Here is a 24255-nt window from a genome sequence, read left to right as displayed (position 1 = left end):
GTTCCAAAAAACCCACAGGGCAACACACAAGGCCCAACTTGACTCCTGACAGCCCAAGTCACTCCACTGGGAGGGGACATCATGATGGAAGGCAGGCACCGCAGGTGGTGGTGGGGCTAGGGAGGGCTTTTTCTTGGGAGAGGGTCCTTGGATTTGAGTCTGGGAAGGGGTGGGCCTTTGCTCTTTTGTTTAGGGTACGGAGTAGTGGGCTTGGAGCAGAGGGTCGGAGTGCTAGGCTTGTGCCCCTTAGTGGGAGGTTTTGCTGGGGGAGGGACATGAGAGGACTGGAAGCAGGAGGTACTGGGCTGGGGTGCAGGACCTTCATTTTCCAGACAAGACAGGGTGGGGGAGGAGGAGGGAAGAGGTCAAGGCGGGCAAGGAACTGTTTTTTCAGTACAATCAGGCAGGCTGTGGAAGCAGGTTTAGGAGTGGAGGTAGAGGGAGTGGATATAGGAGGTGTAGGTGTGCTGGACTGGGTTGCAGGTGCATGTACAGTGTGCGTGTGTGAGGTGGATGGCTGTTGAGTGTCTGAGTGAGAGCGTTTATGTGTTTTGGGAGTGGGTTGGGCAGACAGGGTGGGAGAAGACGAACAGGTCATGTGCATTTATGTTGTGGTGTTGTATGCAAGTGAGGTGGGTGTGCATGTGGTAGTGATGCTGGTGGTGGGGACTGCGCATGTGGGTGCTAGTCTGCATGTCTGCTGTTGTGACTGTGGGCAAGGTGGTACAAGTGACAGGATCGGGGACTGATGATGCAGTTCTTGGAGGTGTGAGTGCTGATATGAGTGTGAGGGAGGAGGAGGGGGAGACAGTGGAGGCAGTGGCTGTTGTTGTGTGTGCTTCAGTGTGTTGGCTGTGTGTATGCCTGTAGTGTGGTCTGTGGTGCCTGTACTTGTCTGTGCAAGTCCCGTATGTTGACTTGGGTGTATTCTGGTATGATTATGTGCTTGGGATGGGGTGGGAGAGGGCTTTGGGACTAGGAACAGGTAGTTGGAGGGTGGACAGAAGAACCAGGGACACTGGCTGCCGTCAAAGAGGAGGCCAGAGCCTGAAACGATCTCTGTAGGGCAGCCAAGCCACTGTTAATGCACTCCAGGTAGACATTGCATTGCTGCATCTGGGTTGCCAGTCCCTGGATGGCATTTACTATTGGTGGCTACCCTTCAGAGATGGATCTCAGGAGGTCAATAGCCTCCTCAGTGAGAGCATCAGGGCTGACTGGGGCAGGGCCTCAGGTGCCCGGGCTGAAGAAGACACCTGGGTGATTGGGCACGGGCAGCTGGGTGGGGGGCTACGGGGAGAGTGGTGCTGGTTCAGGGTTGGCAAAAGATTAAGTAGCTGGGGTGGTCCCAGAGGTGTCCACCACCATCAGGGAACTTCCATCAGTGGAGGAATCAGAGTCAGTGGTATCAGCTGCTGTCTCTCTCATTGTGCTTCCCTCACACTCCAAACCACTTGTCCCCTCGGCGTCTGTGCTCTCCACCTCCAGGGTCCCGTGGGCTGCAGCACCCCCACTCGCCGGTACCCCTGCTCCTTCGCCAGATGATGCTGATGCAGTGGGTCCTCTGCCAGATATGGACCCCCAGGGTCCACAGGTCCTTGGCAACGGCATGCCATAACCCTTTTTTCTGATGGGCACTAACCTGCATAGGGAACACAGACCAAATGACACCATGATCTCAACACTACATTCTGTTAAAGCAATGGCTAACATACTGCATAGATTACACATTGAACTCATACATTACTCGTACCTCTACGTACACATGGCATGCAGCAAAAATACACTCCCCAAATGACACACTACCAGCACACACATACTTCTACATACATCCATGTTGCATACAAAGTACCCAAAAGGGCCTCACCTGTTGGTCTGGAGGCCCACACAACTGTCAATACAAGGGTAGGATCCATCCACTAGCTTCTCCAGTTCCTCCGATGTGAAGGCTGCGGCCCTATCCCCTGTAGCACAGGCCATTGCGACTTCCAGACTTAGGACACAGCAGCACACGCAGAGGAGAAGTTGATGTGGTAAGAGTCAGGAATAAAGTGAAGGGTAATACGAAAAATGGCAGTCATGTCCGTGCTGGTGAACACTGTCACCGCTGGCGGTGATCATGGTTGGTTCCTGTGCTCCATAGACTTCCATGTTAAACAATGAGGAGTTGCATGGCTGTCCAGACTGCCTTCCACCATGATGTCAAACGCCGGCGGAGTAAGGTCACTTCCACCTGTCCCGGCATACAGGACAGGGGGTTGCCAATTCCTAATGCTGGTACTCATGGCGGTCAATTGAATGTGTGTCATAGATACCAATGGTAGACAACAATGCAATTCCAGTCTGTTACATACTTTGGTTGGCTTGTGGTCTCTGACACTCAAACTAAATCTCAAACCAGGGCACCGCATGAAGATGAGTAGTAATGTTATGTTATGTTAAGAAGATTCTTAGAACGCATGGCTACCCGAAAGCCTCCCAGTGCTAAGTATGGATTTTCAGAACATAGTATGAAAGTTAAGCTCTAAAAAGCCAGGTTTTAAGCAATCAACAGAAGGAAAGCTCATGGCTGGTCAGCTGGAGGCAGCTGGAGGTAGACCTGCTCATTTGTCCCTCCCAGGACAAATGTGAAGGTCTACAGGAATAGGAATACCACTCAATAAATGTCCAAATGGTGTGTCTTGCTGATCAATACATCTCTCATGTTACTGCCAAGTTCCCTGGATCTTTGCATGATGCCTATTTATTGAGGAATAGCAGTGTTCCACAGGTGATGGCACGACTACAGAGGGAGAGAGTGTGGCTCATAGGTGAGCCTGGGTTTTCACACAATCTATGTCACTGTATGCCAGCGGAAGTTGTTCTCAGTGCCACTGTACATGAATAATGTGTGTCTCTCACTACTTCCATGTGTCTCTGGCTACCCAAACCTATCCTGGCTGTTGACACTAGTGAGAAATCCGAGGACTGGGGCAAAGAATCAGTACAATGAAGCACATGGTCGGACCAGAAGAGTCATTGAAAGAACTTTTGGGCTACTGAAAGCCAGGTTCCGGTGCCTCTATGTATCTAGTGCCCTCACTCTACGCCCCTGGGAAGGTCTGTCGCATAGTGGTGGCTTACTGCATGATGCACAATTTGGCCCTCAGCTGCCATGTTCCATTCCTGCAGGAGGAAGGGGAATACAATGCATCTGTGGCACCCGAGGACACTGAAGACAGTGATGAGGAGGAGGAGGAGGAGGATGTGGACAACAGGACACATCTCACATCAGTACTTCCAATGACACTCAAGTAAGACTGGACATCTGCTCATATCTCCATTACAGTTAAGTGCTGTGTGGCTGCTGTGTTGTGCCAAGCAAACATGTGTGCATTATGTGAGCTGACACTGTTCCATCTGATGTCAATCGTGCCAGTGTTATGGTGATGTTGTACAAGCTTATTCTGCCCATGCAATGGATCAGTACCTCAGCTTTCTCAAATTTGTGGCCACTGCAAACTGTGTCCTCATCCCTTACAGTACTTAGCATATGTTGCCAGGAATGTCATGTGACTTACAACCGATCTGTGACTTCTATTTCCCTGACAGTGTTGCCCAGACTAGGTGGTCCAGAGGAGGGATTGGCATGCTGACAACATTGCATAGCTCAAACTGTGGCATCTTGTGTAAGGGCCTAAAATGGGTTGTTTCTACTCACTGATGGTGTTTGGAGTCAATTGCTGTGCAAATTACTGAGTAGAAGTAACAAGCTGGGTGTAGGTTGTTATGTAACAGGGGCTCATGTTGCTCTGATACCTTTACTTCTCAATTGACTGTCACTAATGCTTTTCCTTTTTTGCAGATGTTGGTGTGGTCACAACTGAGAACTAATATGATGACTTCAGACTGCTTTCACACATTTGGTGGATGGATTCACACGTTACATGACATTTGCACAGGATTATACAGGTCAAGACGTATTTTGTTGTAAATAAAGCACAGATACTTCAGTTGTGTTCAAGAGTGCTTATTGAAGTAACAAAAAGGAGTGCATTAGAGTGGGGTGATGGTAGATGAAATCTTCAGTGTAGTGGCCCAGTTGGTTTGTGGCACAGGTCCAATATCCATGGGGCCATAGGAAAAGGAGCAATTGCAGTCCAAAGTGAACAAGGTGTCTCAGTGGCACACAAGGGAGACATTCAGGAGGGGCTCATTTCCTGGTGGTGGTTTGGTTTCTGGAAGGCTTCCAGGACATGTGTGGGTGCCTCCTGGGCAGTCGGTTCCCTGGGTTGGGCCCCCCTTGGCGCATAGCTAACCCCCCACTGGCCCTGGCCCACTGTGCCTGTGTACCCTGAACTGTGTGCCCACTCCCAATAACACCAGGACCCTCATCGTCTTGCCTGTGTGGTGTGGACTCTGGTTGCTGTACAGGTGGGCACACTGTTGATTGACATGTCCTGGGGACAGAGGTTTGGGGATGTTGGGTGACTACTGTGGTTTTGGAGTCAGTTGGGGGGGGACCCTGTGGTGGACTGGGTGTTGGCTGTGGTACCCGACAGACCAATGGTCCCAGATGGGCCAGGGAGATCATCCGGATCGCGACATCCAGAGATACTGTCATTACTGAGGGCTTCTTCTGGTGGAGGACTGTGTTGCCGTGGCACATGGTCGCCGCTGACATTGGCTGGGGTTCCTGTGGACATGTAAAAGATTTGTTACATTCATTGTCAGTTATATATTCAGCATTTCTGGCTTTCATTTTGGAATGGATGTTGTGCTTCTACCTTTGGTTAGTGTATGGTGATGGATTGTGGGATTGGTATTGCTATATGCTGTCCATGCTTTGCTGTTGTGTGTGCATGCAGAGCTGGGAAGTTTGTGCTTGCAGGGGGTAGGACATGCAAAGGTACACAATTGAGGGTGGTAATGGGGGTGGTTTTCTGCATGGTATGGAATGGGGTGAAGGGAGACATGGTGAGGGGGTGACATGCCATGCCGGTATCAGTGGGGTAGAAATGGTGACTTACCAGTGTCCATCCCTCCAGTGATTCCAGTGATGCCCCCTGGATGCAGGATAGCCAAGACTTTCTCCTCCCATGCTGTCAACTGTGAGGGGGGAGGTGGGGGTCCACTACCAGTCTTCATTATGGCAATGTGGTTCCTGGAAGCCAATGCACGCACCTTACCCTGTAGGTAATTCCACCTCTTTCTTATGTAGACCCTTGTGGGTGGGTAGGTTCTCCCGGAGTTCATCTTGTCCACGATCCTCCGCAATAGCTCCATCTTGCTGGCAACGGATATTTGCTGGACTAGTGCACCGAACAGCTATGGCTCTACCCTGACTATTTCTTCCACTATAACCCACAACTCCTCCTCTGTGAAACAGGAGTTCTCTTGTGGGGACATGCCTATTGTGTAGTCCGTGTTTTGTGCAGAGGGTGTCAGGTGTTGAGGTATGGAGTGTAGTGTGTGATGCATGATGGGCATATAGCTGGCTATGGTTTGGGTATGCAGTTCTGGAAATGTTTGGGCTGGTAACATGTAGGGAGGTTTTTGCGTTTACAAAGACTTGTGGGTTGTGTGGGGATGTGTTTTATAGCGCTGTTGGTGGGTGTATATGGTGTGTGTATATGTGTCAGGTGTGGGCTTTTCAATCTGGCCAACGTTGGCTTCTGTTGGTGTGGAGTGGGCAATTTTACTGCATCGGTCCTCACCGCCAATGGGTTACCGCCGCTGAAACTAGTGAGGGATTCTCTAAAAAGAGGTAAATATTATGACCGGCAAGCTATGTTTCAAAAAGATTCAAAGAAGTCCAACAACAGACTTGTTTGCTCCATTCGTCATTCCAATATTAATGACAAGATTAGAAAAATTGTTAACTCTCAGTGGCACATTTGGAATGTGGGAACAGAACAGCAACCACTGGAAAGACCTTTGTTTGAGTTCAAGAGAAATCAGAATTTGAGAAATATTTTGGTTAAATCTGCAATGAGAACGCACAGCAAATTGGTACAAAAATCCATCTGTGGTTCAGAACCTGTGAAAGGCAACCACAAATGTGGAACTTGTGGAGCATGTAAGGGAGCAATAACATCAAGCAGCATTACATTTAACAAGAAGGACATTGAATTGAGACACATAACCAATTGTAGAACTAAGAATGTAGTTTACCTCATTATATGCCCATGCAACCGAGGCTATGTGGGGGAAACATCCAGGGAGTTTAGATTCAGGTATTATGAACACAGCTCAGCATGTAGGACGCAGAGAGTGAATGCCCCTTTTGTCTCTCATTGGCTAGAGTGTAAACACATGAGGATGATATTAAATGGATAATATTAGAAAGAATTGGTTCCAGCGAAACAGAAGACTGTGAGAAGAAAAGAAAGAAACGAGAAGTGTTCTGGATCTTTTTTCTGGACACACACAAAAAAGGATAAAATGCGGAAATACCATGGCATAATGCATTTATTTAGTGACTCCTTTGTTGGCAGCCATAGGTTGGGAGTATAAATTTATTATCCCATACATATGTTTAGGAACAACACTCCAGGACTTTAAGTGTTCCTCCGGGAGGGGTTACAAAGCATGCCGAATTATATGTTTTAAGTTTGATTACACGGCTGTGTAATCAATAATTGTCAGGTCTCCATAGAATCTTGAGTAAAAGATACAAACTTTGGATACTATTTCTTAATTTGTAAGTTAGTACCCTATTCGGTAACTTGTTGTGGCTTTTAGAAATTGGTGTCTATAGGAAGAGGCAGAAACCTATAGAATCTTGTTGTTTCCTCCTGCGAGTGACATGTTTAAAGATGGCCGCAACGTATGGTGAAATTGAGTGTAGGCGTTGCAGCGTAGTCTGTTTTTGATGTTACTTGAGAAAATCCTTTAAGGAAATGCTTTATCAGTGCCACGCCGAGGAGAGTTCGGTTAGCCGGCACTTTTGAGGTCCATACGAGACGGGTGACATCGTTTTATCATGTACTGCGGGGATCAAATGTTGAGTAAGTGAACAAACTATTTGGGCAATAGACAGGCTCTTCCCTGAAGCACTGGAAGGCTTTTTGGGTATGGTTTTTTACTGTATCCATGTAGTTCGGTTTGATTTTAATTGTAGTGTACTGACTAGTAACATCCTGGCTATCTAATGGCTTGGGGTATTTGAGATGAGCTTGTAAATCATGTTTTTAAAAAAAAATGCTAGATAGATGAGTGAGGACATTGGAAAAACATGTCTAATTTGCATTGTTCTGCTTTCAGTTCAGATTGCTCGATTTTGAGCATTTATATTCAAAAGTTCTATCGAATTGTGACAACGACGACAAAGTGAGTAACAGGAGAGGCAAAAGGGTTTTTTGAAGAGATGAAGATGACGTACAGGTGATATATAAGGTTGCTAAACTAAGTAGAGCACTGGCATGGTGTTTGAAATGAGGTTTATCTTGAGGGATTTGGTTCTTCATGTTATTTTCACTTGGTGAAGGGTTTCTTCTTGATTTTAACCTTTGAAAGACACCTCCAGCACATTGAAAGCCTTGACCACTTGGTGGCATGTGTTAGTGTTTTGAAATAATATGATTAGGACATGGTTAAATAAAACAAAATATTATACTTAAGGAGCATATAGTTTATTGGATTATATTTATTTGTTTGTAGATACTTTTTCAGCCCATATGTGCACGTTTCTGCACAGACCTGAGGAAGGTGGCTTAAAGCATAAGCATTTGTTGGGATCCACCGAAACGCGCGTCGGCCAGGAATTTGTTGGCTGGCAAAAAATGTTTATCAATGTACAGTGTGCAACAAGTTTGAAGACTTTTGAATATCAATAAAACTTGTTGGTACATTTTTGATCAAAATCTATGGAAAACTACTGGAACCAAAGTCCCTAATAGAGCGTAGGACGATCTAAAGACTGTGAAGAACAGAATTTGTGGACAAGAAGGATGCTGTAGATCTCTTCTAATTTGTGGGATAATTAGAAAATTGACACTTCTTTATTTGATATATTGAGTGGTTGTCTATAAGTGTGATATATTTGTGAAATATCAAGCAAATATTAGTGGATTGATTTAATTTGTTTTATTCGTTCTATATATGTGATTTGTCCTGAGTCTTGTCTGTGTTGTGAGTTTGTGTGTGTGTCCATGTCCTGTGTGAAGTGGATTTAGAGTTTTTCTATATTATCATGAATTTGATATGTTAGTTTTTAAAAAAAAAAATTGAATGTTTAGATTTACTGTACTAGAATCAGAGAGAGAAGAAATTTCTTCTAAATAGACTTTAATCCGTAGTTCTCTCTTTATATTCAACGTAGGGACCCCTCTGTTTATTTTCCTTGAGTAACAGCAGTTGGCTGTGTAGGGGCTAAATCAGCTGATATGTGCATGGAGGTGTTTTTCTGGGATATTTTGGGTTGGTCTCATCTTTTCTTAGTTTAATTATTTAGTGGTTTGTTATTTGCACTTTTAGGTTGTTAGCAGTGTTTGTTTGTTAGGTACCTTTATATCTATCGAGAGTATTAAGTCATTTGGATTTTCTGATGCCGACTTTGCAAGGATTGTAGGACCCTCTCAGCTTACAGATCAGGGTCTCTGCCTGTCTAATAATTGAAAAGATGATTGGATAAAACTTCTTGAACTTAAGAAAAAGACTCGAAGAACTGAAGCACATGCCGAGTTTATGTTGGAATATTTAAAAGCAGGAGTGATTCAGAATGGCCTCAAAGTAAGAAATATTCCGGATCTGTTTGTTGAGATTAGAGCATTTTTGGCGAAATGGTCACTGATTCCAAACAGGTGTTCAAGGGATTGGATGTTACTAATCATCGAAACTGCGAGAGAAATAGTGGCGTTATTATGTAAAGAAATTGAAGAATTGGAAGTAAAATTGAAACAATCGAATGCATTAGAGGACACTAAGAAAAAACTAGAAGAAGTAACAACAGAGTTTGACTCTTTTAATCAATATTTGCTAAAAAGGAAAACAGAGAAACTAAGGAAGGATATTCAGTATTTTACCGTCAAAAAAACCTATCCATACTTAGCAGAAAATTACTATAAGCAAGTAAATCAGACTCCTCAAGATAAATTGGATTGGACATCCAAGAGGATTGTTACCTTCTCTGAGACGTCAGACTCAGAAGGGAAAGGTAGCTCACACCAATTTGACACCTACGGTAATAGACATAACCAAGTTGATCAGTCCTATCCAAATACCCATTTTTTAGGGAACACGAGGAACAACTACAGAGGGAGACCTAGATTCAATCGGGGAAACAGATTTGCAAATACAGAAAAACCTGCCCAATTTCTACAAACCCGAAGAAACCAGTATTAGCGGGATTGGAAAACATCCCTATATTCAATCTAAGCACTGAAACTCTTGATATCTTTCTAAAAAAGTTTTGTCCAGAGGACTATCATTTGTCCTGTGTTCGTATGTCAATAAATTCAAATTGATGACAGATATACATGCCTTTTTTAGAAGTAACGTTAAAAAAATTCTTTGAAACTAGATCTTCCCAAACAGATGTGAACATATCAGGCTTACGGGCCGTATCTCAGTTTACTCCGGAGATAGAGTCATTGGGCCCTGAAGTTCAAATCTTTGAGAAAGCTGTATTAAGTAAGTTAACGCATCTGCTCAGATTTGTTCCTAAGCCACGGCAGAATCTAGAAAAGGATGAGAAATTGGCTCTAAAAAGGCTACAAGATAATAAAGAGATCACCATTAAACTGTGTGATAAGGGAGGTGATATTACTATTCTTGATACAGATCAATATATTGAAAAAATGTCTAATATGTTGCATTGTCAAGAATTTTATACCAAGATAACGGTGAGTCCAGAGAAAAGAATTAAAAACATGATTATGGAAAGAAATTTGAAAGCATTACAGCAAGAGGTGATTTGTAAGAAAGAGTTCGATTTTCTCACCCCGCGAAACACTCGACTTCCAGTTATTTATGGTTTTCCTAAGATTCATAAGGATATCATTAATCCACCTATGAGACCTATTGTTTCCATGGTAGGTTCAGCAATTGAACCATTATCCAAATATGTGGATAGTTTTCTTAAACCATTAGTGCTGGAACTTCCCTCTTATATTAGAGACACCAGTCATAGCATCTCTAAATTGGAAGGTAAGCAATTTGATTCTAACACAGAATATCTGGTAACGATGGATTTAGAGGCATTGTATAGTAACATCCCACAACAGCAAGCCTTAGAATGCGTAAACACAGCCTACAGAATATGCACTCTAAACCACTAAAACAATTCATTGAAGACTGACTTGAGACGGTTATGTACAATAACTTTTTTGAGTTTAATTCCACGATTTTCCATCAAATTAAAGGAGTAAGCATGGGAGCGGCATGTGCTCCCAGTGTAGCTAACCTATATGTGGGATTATTTGAAGATAAATTCATTTAGAACGAAGTGGCCCCATTTTATGAGAACATTACATGTTGATCACGTTACATTGATGATATATTTTTTGTTTGGAAGGGAGAGTTAGAACAACTCCAAGAGTTCTTTACTTGGTTAAATATATGCAATATGAATCTTAAATTCACCGTGAAATATTATCGCAATCAAGTGGAATTCCTAGACATATGGATTACTCACAGAGAGGGGATCCTCTCTATGTCACTTTATGTCAAACCTACAGCAAGAAATACATTATTGAACTTTGATAGCTATCACCCTGCATGTCAAAAGCAAAATATTCCATTCACCCAGTTTCTGTGGGTCAGGAGAAACTGTACAAGTAGGACAGATTTTATAGAGCATTCAAACATTCTAGCTAAGAAGTTCCTACTCAGAGGGTATCCACCAAAACTAGTGAGGGATTCTCTAAAAAGAGCTAAATATTATGACCGGCAAGCTATGTTTCAAAAAAATCCAAAGAAGTCCAACAACAGACTTGTTTGCTCCATTTGTAATTCCAATATTAATGACAAGATTCGAAAAATTGTTAACTCTCAGTGGCACATTTTGAATGTGGGAACAGAACAGCAACCACTGGAAAGGCCTTTGTTTGTGTTCAAGAGAAATCAGAATGTGAGAAATATTCTGGTTAAATCTGCAATGAGAACGCAGAGCAAATTGGTACAAAAATCCATCTGAGGTTCAGAACCTGTGAAAGGCAACCACAAATGTGGAACTTGTGGAGCATGTAAGGGAGCGATAACATCAAGCAGCATTACATTTAACAAGAAGGACATTGAATTGAGACACATGACCAATTGTGGAACTAAGAATGTAGTTTACCTCATTATATGCCCATGCAACCTAGGCTATGTGGGGGAACATCCAGGGAGTTCAGATTCAGGTATTACGAAAACAGCTCAGCATGTAGGACGCAGAGAGTGAATGCCCCTTTGGTCTCTCATCGGCTAGAGTGTAAACACAAGGAGGATGATTTTAAATGGATAATATTAGAAAGAATTGGTTCCAGCGAAACAGAAGACTGTGAGAAGAAAAGAAAAAAACAAGAAGTGTTCTGGATCTTTTTTCTGGACACACACAAAAAAGGATTAAATGCAGAAATAACATGGCATAATGCTATTATTTAGTGCCTCCTTTGTTGGCAGCCATAGGTTTGGAGTATACATTTATTATCCCATACATATGTTTAGGAACAACACTCCAGGACTTTAAGTGATCCTCCGGGAGGGGTTACAAAAGTTAGCCTGTTGAGATTGCCGAATTATGTTTTAAGTTTGATTACACGGCTGTGTAATCAATAATTGTCAGGTCTCCATAGAATCTTGAGTAAAAGATACAAACTTTGGATACTATTCTTAATTTGTAAGTTAGTACCCTATTCGGTAACTTGTTGTGGCTTTTAGAAATTGGTGTCTATAGGAAGAGGCAGAAACCTATAGAATCTTGTTGTTTCCTCCTGCGAGTGACATGTTTAAAGATGGCCGCCACGTATGTTGAAATCGAGTGTAGGCGTTGCAGCGTAGTCTGTTTTTGATGTTAATTGAGAACATCGTTTAAGGAAATGCTTTATCAGTGCCACGCCGAGGAGAGTTCAGTTAGCCAGCACTTTTGAGGTCCATACGAGACGGGTGACATTGTTTTATCATGTACTGTGGGGATCAAATTTTGAGTAAGTAAACAAACGATTTGGGCAATAGACAGGCTCTTCCCTGAAGCACAGGAAGGCTTTTTGGGTATAGTTTTTTACTGTATCCATGTAGTTCAGTTTTATTTTAATTGTAGTGTACTGACTAGTGACATCCTGGCTACCTAATGGTTAGGGGTATTTGCAATGAGCTTGTAAATCATGTTTTTAAAAAAAATGCTAGATAGATGAGTGAGGACATTGGAAAAACATGTCTAATTTGCATTTTTCTGCTTTCAGTTCAGATTGCTTGATTTTGAGCATTTATATTCAAAAGTTCCATCGAATTGTGACAACGACGACAAAGTGAGTAACAGGAGAGGCAAAAGGGTTTTTTGAAGAGATGAAGGTGACGTACAGGTGATATTTAAGGTTGATAAACTAAGTAGAGCACTGGCATGGTGTTTGAAATGAGGGTTATCTTGAGGGATTTGGTTCTTCATGTTATTTTCACTTGGGGAAGGGTTTCTTCTTGATTTTAACCTTTGAAAGACACCTCCAGCACATTGAAAGCCTTGACCACTTGGTGGCATGTATTAGTGTTTTGAAATAATATGATTAGGACATGGTTAAATAAAACGAAATATTATACTTAAGGAGCATATAGTTTATTGGATTATATTTATTTGTTTGTAGATAATTTTCCAGCCCATATGTGCACGTTTGTGAACAGCCCTGAGGAAAGTGGCTTAAAGCATCAGCATTTGTTGCGATCCACCAAAACGCGCGTCGGCTAGGAATTTGTTGGCTGGCAAAACATTGTTATCAATATACAGTGTGCAACAAGTTTGAAGGCTTTTGAATATCAATAAAACTTGTTGGTGCATTTTTGATTGAAATCTATGGAAAACTACTGGAACCAAAGTCTCTATTAGAGCGTAGGACGATCTAAAGACTGTGAAGAACAAAATTTGTGGACAAGAAGGATGCTGTAGATCTCTTCTAATTTGTGGGATAATTAAAAAATTTATACTTCTTTATTTGATATATTGAGTGGTTGTCTATAAGTGTGATATATTTGTGAAATATCAAGTAAATATTAGTGGATTGATTTAATTTGTTTTTAGCGTTCTATATATGTAATTTGTCCTGAGTCTTGTCTGTGTTGTGAGTTTGTGTGTGTGTGTCAATGTCCTGCGTGAAGTGGATTTAGAGTTTTTCTATATTATTATTAATAAATATTTGTGAACATTTTGTGTTGGCAATTGGAATGTGAGTTTTTTTTAAAAATTTAGAATGTTTAGATTTACTGTACTAGAATCAGAGAGAGAAGAATTTTTCTTCTAAATAAAAATAACAGCCGCTGAGTGACCGTTGTGGTGATTCGTGGTTCCTTTATTTGGAGGGGGTGTGTTGCAGGCATAGCGCTGAGGGTGGTGGGTCTCACAGTTTTTCTCTTCCGTTGGGTCTGGCAGATTTGTGGTTAAGGCTGCTTTCTGTCGGTTTTGTGCTTGTGTGTCAGAATGTGGCGGGAGGATTGCCACCTCCGCAGCGGTCTGTTGGCCGCCGTCACCATGGCAGTCTTCGCAAAAGACGGCCAATGTCATAATGAGGGCCAATGTGTAAAGTATTTATGCAGCATACAAACAGTAATGCATTGAAAACACAACAGAAGAAAATTTTCAAACCATTTCAGACAGAGTAGCTGTTAATAAAAAAACAAGTCCAGAATAACCCAAATCCAGTCAGCAGAAGCGGAGATAATTCACGTTAAAGCTTTTGTTGAAAGCAGTGCCACTTGGGGGTATTTGGGCATGCTATACTGGGGGAGAGTCCCTAGTTCAGGCTGGACACAATGGAGTGCTGTTTGAATATAGGCACCAAATAAGTCCTGTTTAAGGGTTTACTTTTTCAAGTCAAGCATGAATAGGTCTGTTGGCATTTGTAGGGGCCACGAGGAGGAGGCTTTCGGCACGAAAAGCATGTCGAGCATTGGAGATGATTGTTGCTGTAACCTGAACGGCTGGTCATCATGGAGCTTCTCACTGATTGGTCGTCACAGACCATTGCTGTGAGCATGAAGGGCAGGTCCGTCAGGAGCTTTCATTGTCATTCACTGCAGCCCGTCCATTCTCGGTATGAAGAAATCAATTTACGGTTGTGGTACCATCCAATGGTCCAAGACCTGGGCTGCCCCTCTTGGGGATCAGAACTCACACCAGCAGAAGCCAGATGCAGGACTGAGATAGGTCCCGGTAAGTCCAGATGGTGTTGGCTAGGTGGGAACTTGCAGCGAGTCCTCTAGGAGCTTGTTGATCTCCTGCAACTCACAGTCAACTGACACTTGGAGTAATTCTGGCTAGCCTGAATTTGATATAAAGGCAAGCAGGTCCAATCTTCCTTCTTCAGACAGCAAGGCAGTCCTTCTAGCAGCAGGGAAGTCCTTCAGCCAGTAGGGCAGTTCTTCTTCTGAACCTTCCACAGGTCCAGGAATGTTCTAATAAGACATTCTGAGGGTCCTACTTTTGAACCTGGTGCCAGTATTTGTTTGAGGGAATTCCTTTAATTATCCCTAAAACTGGTTCTGGTCAGTTCTTCCCCTTCTTCTGGCTTTGGATACAAAGTGTCTGGTGACAAAGGCAGGGTCAGGCGTGGTGTCAGTTTCCTTTGTTTGTGCTGGAGGTAGGGCCCTTTAAAATGTAATCAGAAAGGGTACAGATCCTCCCCACTCATCCTGTCACTCATCCTTACACCTAGGCTTCCTTTGTTCCCATGTCTAAAAGCAATGCACAAACCCCGAGCACAGTCATTCACTGTCATGTGACCCAGGAGACTGTCAGAAAGGCACAGTTGTTTTGGGTAACATTCTAAAAGTGGCATTTTTAAAACGGTAACTTGAATCATAACTAAGTACTGATTAAATGTAATAAGGTAACCAAGGGATAGCATATGGGAGAGTTCGGTGTTCCAAAAGGGCAAAATGTCTTTAGGAGTTCTTCACTTACTTTCAGGACATGTAAAACGTAGAACGTTATGGTCCATCACAAGCTCATGTTCACTCTCTTCAGTGAGGTCCTAGGTAAACTGACTCCATAGTCAAGTCAATCAAGGAGCTCTTGTTAACTTTTGAGTTGCCACCCCCCCCCCCCAGTCTTGAGATGTCTATTTTTTAGGGCCTCAGATGAGGAAGCATGCAACATGCAACAGCCTGACTTGTTTAGTTAGTGATGTTTAATGTGTTTGTGGTGGATGGGGTTTTATATATATATATATATATATATATATATATATACATATATATATATACGTATATATATATATATATATATATATATATATATATATATATATATATATATATATATATATGTATATATATATCAAATTTGTGCATGTAGGAGCATGAAGGCTCTGCAAACTCTCCTGAACTTGTGCTGGGATCTGATTGGCTCCCAACACTTCTACCAGGAAGTTTTGACAGCAATCATGGGATCTTTGAACTCAACTTCAGTTGAGTTTCAGAAAAAAAGGCTAAAATACAGAAAAGGGGCCAGGGTAGAGACGTCCTAACCCTTTAACTTTGGTGCTGGAGTCTCAGAGGGACCCTCCCAGGGGAAACAAATTTAATTACATTTCAATAAAATATTGTGGCGGCTCTCTCACTTTATTTAAAAAAACTAGGAAAAAAAAAAAATTAAACTGGGCCCTAGGGAATGGGGTCCCTGGGCTGAGATTGGCCTCGCGAGGGGGCTGTATGGGTCCCTCCCCCTAAATAAATTAAATATTTAGGCTGGGCTCCAGGTCCCTGGGGCTGAGCTTGGCCAGGGGAGGTGGGCATGCTCCCCTCCCCCCAAAAAATATTATTTAGGCTGGGCCTTGGGGGTGGGATCACTGGGGCCGAGTTTGGCATGGGGAGGGGATGCCATGTAGGGTTGGGTTGTTATTGGGTTTGGCTGCAGGGACTGGCTGTTCAACAATACTGGAAGAATTAATTTCTAAATTACATGACTCTAAGAAACAATGATATTCATCTGTGGAAAAGAGGAAAAAATAAATATGAATTAGTATTAGAATTTGCTAAATTATAATATAAGCTTAGCATTTGCAACAATACAAAACTTCATAATAGCAACAAATCACTACACATTTGTCTACCCTATAATGCAATATTTCTTTAAGAATAAGCATTTCATCTCCCCTTTTTTACTGTTCTCAACTTTTATACTTGTACGAGATAAATGATGTACTCAATAACAAATCTTTCTTGAACAGTGGGTAAAATACAATTGCATAGAGCATATTAAAATATCACACAAGTGCACAATATATCGCTGCAAATAAGCAACTCTGTGCATTGTACTTTTTAAACAATCATTTTACCTACACTTGCTCTCCTAATATAAAGAAAGATATGCTGAAAATGAGAACACCATTATTAGAAGTGCTGGTGGATCAATGAGGCTCACCAGCAAAGTCAAACTCTTTTAAAGACATCACCCTTGGCAGGCCGCATGATGCCATAAATTCAGAAAATGCATCTACAATAACTAGACTACTATACTTTTAGAACTCTCATCATCCTCAGAACTTTGGTTCCAAAATTAAAAGATAGGAATTTGGGAATTTCCGAGGGAGCTTGACTTTAAGGTTCATATCATTACATTCTGTCCATCCAATTTTAGTTTTTAGATAGACAGTGTTATGACAAAAGTTAATAGTAACACCTTCATGAAAATCTATAGTGACAGTAGTGTAAATTTTACTAGAGATAGATATTTGTCCTGCTTTAAACTTAGAAATTTTAGTATGAAATTCAGTACCATCTGCCCTGCATTGTTGTAACATCAATACAGGGAGTGCAGAATTATTAGGCAAATTAGTATTTTGACCACACCATCCTCTTTATGCATGTTGTCTTACTCCAAGCTGTATAGGCTCGAAAGCCTACTACCAATTAAGCATATTAGGTGATGTGCATCTCTGTAATGAGAAGGGGTGTGGTCTAATGACATCAACACCCTATATCAGGTGTGCATAATTATTAGGCAACTTCCTTTCCTTTGGCAAAATGGGTCAAAAGAAGGACTTGACAGGCTCAGAAAAGTCAAAAATAGTGAGATATCTTGCAGAGGGATGCAGCACTCTTAAAATTGCAAAGCTTCTGAAGCGTGATCATCGAACAATCAAGCGTTTCATTCAAAATAGTCAACAGGGTCGCAAGAAGCGTGTGGAAAAACCAAGGCGCAAAATAACTGCCCATGAACTGAGAAAAGTCAAGCGTGCAGCTGCCACGATGCCACTTGCCACCAGTTTGGCCATATTTCAGAGCTGCAACATCACTGGAGTGCCCAAAAGCACAAGGTGTGCAATACTCAGAGACATGGCCAAGGTAAGAAAAGCTGAAAGACGACCACCACTGAACAAGACACACAAGCTGAAACGTCAAGACTGGGCCAAGAAATATCTCAAGACTGATTTTCTAAGGTTTTATGGACTGATGAAATGAGAGTGAGTCTTGATGGGCCAGATGGATGGGCCCGTGGCTGGATTGGTAAAGGGCAGAGAGCTCCAGTCCGACTCAGACGCCAGCAAGGTGGAGGTGGAGTACTGGTTTGGGCTGGTATCATCAAAGATGAGCTTGTGGGGCCTTTTCGGGTTGAGGATGGAGTCAAGCTCAACTCCCAGTCCTACTGCCAGTTCCTGGTAGACACCTTCTTCAAGCAGTGGTACAGGAAGAAGTCTGCATCCTTCAAGAAAAACATGATTTTCATGCAGGACAATGCTCCATCACACGCGTCCAAGTACTCCACAGCGTGGCTGGCAAGAAAGGGTATAAAAGAAGGAAATCTAATGACATGGCCTCCTTGTTCACCTGATCTGAACCCCATTGAGAACCTGTGGTCCATCATCAAATGTGAGATTTACAAGGAGGGAAAACAGTACACCTCTCTGAACAGTGTCTGGGAGGCTGTGGTTGCTGCTGCACGCAATGTTGATGGTGAACAGATCAAAACACTGACAGAATCCATGGATGGCAGGCTTTTGAGTGTCCTTGCAAATAAAGGTGGCTATATTGGTCACTGATTTGTTTTTGTTTTGTTTTTGAATGTCAGAAATGTATATTTGTGAATGTTGAGATATTATATTGGTTTCACTGGTAATAATAAATAATTGAAATGGGTATATATTTGTTTTTTGTTAAGTTGCCTAATAATTATGTACAGTAATAGTCACCTGCACACACAGATATCCCCCTAACATAGCTAAAACTAAAAACAAACTAAAAACTACTTCCAAAAATATTCAGCTTTGATATTAATGAGTTTTTTGGGTTCATTGAAAACATGGTTGTTGTTCAATAATAAAATTAATCCTCAAAAATACAACTTGCCTAATAATTCTGCACTCCCTGTATAATATATTTGCCACTCCATATGCAAAGTTGACAGAACATCTGTTTGACAATTTGGACATACATTGTTTTGAGTAGCTTTTTCATTTATTTATCAAACCTACAGTTTTCGAATCTGGTAATGTTAAATAAATAAAATGTCCAGTTTCTATTTATATAGTGGTTGTGTATGGGTAATCTTCACATACATGGTGCCATGAGTACCACAAGGCCACCTGTACAAAAGATTAAATTAGAAATTTCCTAATTGTGATTTTCTGTGAATCACAATTAGGAAATTGCTAATTCAAATGTATGGAACACTTAAGAGTTTCATCTGCAATTCTTAGTGTGTCATAAAAAGACCCCCCTCATGAATAATAATGAGCTAGGTCTCAATTTGAGCCCCATTAGAAATTGCAGCCATCACAGCAATCATGGACTGTTGGGCTCAGCAGACCACCATGTCTAGGACTACTTTTAAATAAAGCAATCTGTTCTATTTAAAGCAGCCCATTTTCCTTAAAGGAAAAGGGGATGCCTTTAAAAAGAAAAGAAAAAAAAAGGTTTATGTTTAATATTTTACGTGCAGGCAGTGGTATATGGGATCACTGCCTGCTCTTAAAAAATATTTTTTTGACCATTCTCAAAGGAAAAGGGACCCCTTAGGGACCCCTTGCCATTTGTGAATTGGTTACCACCAACTTTTCTATAGGCAGTAAACTGCAAATGTTTTGCAACTGCATTTTGGTTGCAAAACATTCGTACATACCTTTCTGAATTGGTATTAGGAAGGAACGTCATCAAAATGCCCCTTCCTAATAAATCACAAAAGCCAAATTGTGATTCAGTAACAAGGTACCAACTCACAATTTGGGCTTTGTACATTTAGGGGGTCATTCTGACTCCCGCCGGCCGCGTTTCCCGCTGGGCTGGCGGGCGACTGCCAGAAGGCCGCCCGCCAGCCCAGCAGGAAACACCCTTCCATGAGGATGCCGGCTCCGAATGGAGCGGGCGGAGTGGAAGGGGTGCGACGGGTGCAGTTGCACCCGTCGCGATTTTCAGTGTCTGCATGGCAGACACTGAAAATCTTTGTGGGGCCCTGTTAGGGGGCCCCTGCAGTGCCCATGCCATTGGCATGGGCACTGCAGGGGCCCCAGGGGCCCCACGACACCCCATACCACCATCCTGTCCCTGGCGGCCGAAACCGCCAGGAACAGGATGGCGGTATGGGGGTCGGAATCCCCATGGCGGCGCAGCAAGCTGCGCCGCCATGGAGGATTCCCCAGGGCAGCGGAAAACCGGCGGTACACCGCCGGTTTTCCGTCACTGACCGCAGCTGTACCGCCGCGGTCAGAATGCCCATAGGAGCACCGCCAGCCTGTTGGCGGTGCTCCCGCGGTCCCCAACCCTGGCGGTCTCGGACCGCCAGGGTTGGAATGACCGCCTTAATCTGCAAATCGGCCCATTTGCTGCTTGAAAAATGCTTTGGACATGTGGCCCTAATTCCAAAGAATTTACTTACAAGTATTTCTTCTAAAACACCAAATAATACCATAAGAATCTCCTCTGCATCCTGTTGAGTAGTTCGAGTAAACTATACAGATCCACTACATAGATCTACAGTGTCTCAAATTACTGCTGCAAAACGTATTCTCATTCTTTCTGTACGCAGACAGTTCAACAATCTACAAAGAGTATAACTCAATACCTTCTGTGGTTTCTCTTGAACAGCTTCTACCATATGAGGTCATGCAAACAAAACATTTACCACAACATTAGCATAGAAGTTATAGCAGAGGAGTTTGACAATTAATTGTCGACAATATCATCATTAATTTAAACTTTTTGTTTCTTAACAACTTTCTTCTTCTGTTTCATTTTCAGATGTCCTCTATCTTGCCAATGAAATTGTCTGCACGTTTTTCACAGTGTGCACTGGAGGCTTCCATGGGGTCTTCTGACAGCACTGGTTTCATGAGATTGTTCACCAAATTAAAAATGTCTTTGGCAAGGTTAGTGCTATTACTAATGTTATCTGCAAAATGTTCTAGCCTTATTTTTATGATTAATACGTGGTATTATTGATTGATGATGAATTATATGTTTTAAGTGAAGGGTTGGATGTTTTCCTCCAGGAGCATTCCAGTGATTTAGAGTACTTTTTAGCCAGGATAGGCATCTCATTGAATCAAAGGGCAGCATGCTTCCTTTTGGCAGAGACCTGTTTGACAGGGATAAAGAGATTTAAGGTTGATGTGAGTCACGGTTGCAGGATATTATTTGTTGCCTCTGCATAGTGGGGTAGCTGAGGCCAGCTGGCCTGAATAAACAGCTCAAATTCTTGGAGATCTAGCTCGTGCCAGTTGGGGACGTATGCATTTGGCAAGATAGAGAGGTGGAAAAAAGAATCATGTAATGTTCATTTCATGTCATGGGTAGATTGGTCAAGGCCCATAAACTACTGAGATTGGAAAAGACTGGATCTAGGAGGTGGCCAGCAGAATGTGTGGCAACCATGCCAAATTGGGTTAACTACATAGGAGTGAGATCATCAATAAAGTGATTTTGCATGCCAGCAAATCATAATATTCCTCCACAAGTAAATACACAGCAAATTCTAGCCACTTATCTCTGTTTTCTTGCTCAGTTTTCGCGTTCACATTAACATTCCCAATTTGACTTTTGTAATGAGTCAAATACAAACATAGGGCCTGATTTAGATGTTGGTGGTAATGGTCCCACCGATGACTTTTCAACTGATAATACATCTGCCGCCACGACGGTCTACCAGCCGTATGTAGATGTTGGCAGTCCCACAGACAAAAGCCTGCATTCAAAAAGTCATCTCCGCCAAGAAAGACAGCCAGCGTGAAGGGTGCACTAGGGAAATGTGACTAATGGCAGAAACCCAGACACCCTTCCCACTGGTCAGATTTGGATATGCCTTACTACCAAGAGGAAAGTGGTGGTCCGACCTCCATGCTTGAGTAAGCAGATTGGGGAGGAAGAGGGTGAAAACTTACCTTTTTCCCCCATTTCATCCCAGTCTTTGACTGAACACAACTTGAACACAACTACCATAGCTACTGCCACCGACCCACAGAAAAAACACATCCCCCATCGATGGACTCCAAGGAAGGGATGCCACATTGCCAGGCTACATTGGGTGGGCACTGCATGGGTGGTCAGGCCACTGTAGACATATCTGAACATTCATGAACAAAATTTCCTAATATATCAATTGATTCCTGGTGAACACTACAAATACCATTTCAGTTCCAGTTATACACAGGCGCTTGTCTACATCTTCCTTGTACATCTACCTCTTCCTGTACATTTCTAGGAACTGTCTCCTCTTTTGCACTTGAAATACTATCTTTTACCTCGTAGCATAAGCCAGTTGTTTTAACTACATGCACAAATTCTTGAAAGTAGCTTTCTTCATTATAGAAAACCTCTACTAGATGTATGTGTCCATTTACCTTTGAAACTTTTGCAAAAATTGCTTTTATTGATAAGCGTTTTTTGGCTTCTTTTCTTCAAAGACAGCACTATTTTATCCAGTCTCCTTCTGTTTAGTATCAAGATAAATGATTTGCGCTTAAGGGCAAATGCTTTATCAACTATACTCTCAACATGTTGTTTTTACTTCAATGCTGCCTTTTGTTTAATACTGCTTCATGTTTCCTACCAAACTCTGTATTGTCTTGCTTCTAAACACTCTTATTTATATTACTTCAAATTGTTTCTGTTTCCTTGTCAAACTAGCTGTCTCCTTATACAGTTTCTCATTTTCAATGCCATTTACTTAATCTCCTTTGTGAGTTGATTTTCAACTTCACTTTTTATTTGCAAGTTTTTCCACATTTTGCATTTTTCCTCCTACTATTTTAAGGAACTTCCAAATTCTCTTACCAGCAGTTCTTTTATTTCTAGTACGTTCTCTACATTGTGTCCCTTTTTACTCTGAGTTTTAAGTATATTGGTCCATATGTACAAAAGGTCCATTTTGCATTTCCTAAATAGTGAATCCCAAGAAATCGCTATTTAGGAAATGCAAAATGGAATGTAAGAAAATTGTGATTTCCTAATAGCGATTCCTATGGAGATACATTTCCTATTAGGAAATCGTAATTATGAAAATGCTAACCCATTGGTACCTATGGGCCTGAGGCCCACGGTTATGAATTGTTTTACTTTTCCAAAATTGCGATTTCCTAATAGCAAATTATAACTTAGGAAATACAAAACCCTTTGTACCTATGGGCCTAAGCTGCCTGCCCCTAAGCATACTTATCTGGAAAGTGGTGCTCAAGTTCAGTGCTCCTATGCCTTCGGGGTAAATGAGCGATGTACATGGCACTATATAAAATGCATTTTGACATAGATCCAATGGTAATAGCATTTCCTAAATGCCACTTTTGCATTTAGAAAATGGTATGGACATGTGGTTAGGAGAACGCAAATAGGGAATCCTTATTTGTGACTTCTTATTTTGGTACTCACAAAATGGGATTTCTACTGGGTAGAAATCACCCCTTTCTACATTTGAAAAGGGTGTTTTACATTTCTCAACAGGTCAAAATTGTGGTTCAGCACATAAAGAAATACAAATTCCTTTTGTACATGTGGACCATAGTTAGTTTCTTTAGTTTTTTTCTTCTTAGCATTGTAAATCCTCCTCCATAAACACAAGGAGGTAGGTAGCATTGTAAATCCTCCTCCATAAACACAAGTAGGTAGGTAAAATGCAAACAGAGAATACATTTAACTTTACATTATATAGTATTATATTACATACTATAAGTAAGTAAGTAGCTGCATAAGTGGCTATGTCAGTGTGTGACAGGCTTGGTAACTGTCAGTATGGATGTATAAATGCATATATGAGGTACTGTGTGGGTGGGTGACTGAGTGTGTGAGTAGCTGAGTGCATATGTGTGTGAGTATATCAGTGTCTCTGTGGGTGTGTCACTGGATGTGTAAGTAACTATGATGGTGTGTGACTGGCTGTGTTAGGGACTGTATGAGTGTCTAAATGGATATGCAAGTGGCTGTATGGATTGTTGACTGGCTGTGTTAGGGTGTGCTTGGGTATGGTAACTGTATGTGCAAATGGCTCTGTTAGTGGTGGATCCATACCTGCTGTCTTGGTGTGGAAGTGGATGTGTATGGGCCTCAGTTGCTGTCCAACTGGGTGTGTGAGTGGTTCTTTAGTTTTGAAAATAGGTATGTGAGTGGCTTTATGGATGAGTGATTGGGTGTAGAACTTGGTGAATGGGTGTGCAAGTGACTGTGCAGGATACATAAATGGCTTTATAGGTGTGTGAGTAGGTATGACAGTACTGGTATAGGTCTGTAAACAACTTTGCAAGTGGGTCTATATGTAAATAAGTTGATGTGCAAATAGTTTTATTGGTATGTTTCTTAGTGTGTCAGTTACTGTCTGGCTATAGGAATGGTAGATACATAAGTGCTTTTCATGGATTGTAACTGGATGTATGACTGCCTCTCTGACTGTGTGAGTGGGTGCAAAGTACATACTTTTATCAATCACCCACATCTACTTGTAAACACACTCATTCATATTCTCTTAGTAAAATAACTATATTTTCTCTGTAACCATTTCTCTCTGCATTTGCTACTTATGATGTTTTTACTTCATTTCCTAATCAACCCATCCTTTTATTTTCCCTTTTACTCTTGTGTAGAACCTATACATTTTCTTTCAGCTTAAGTACACTTATACCTTTTTAATTACATACACTTTTTAAAAGTATACCCTAATTCACATACATG

The sequence above is a fragment of the Pleurodeles waltl genome, chromosome 8 (genome assembly GCF_031143425.1).
Source record: "Pleurodeles waltl isolate 20211129_DDA chromosome 8, aPleWal1.hap1.20221129, whole genome shotgun sequence".
In the NCBI taxonomy this organism is placed as follows: Eukaryota; Metazoa; Chordata; class Amphibia; order Caudata; family Salamandridae; genus Pleurodeles; species Pleurodeles waltl.
This window is presented reverse-complemented; position numbering follows the sequence as displayed.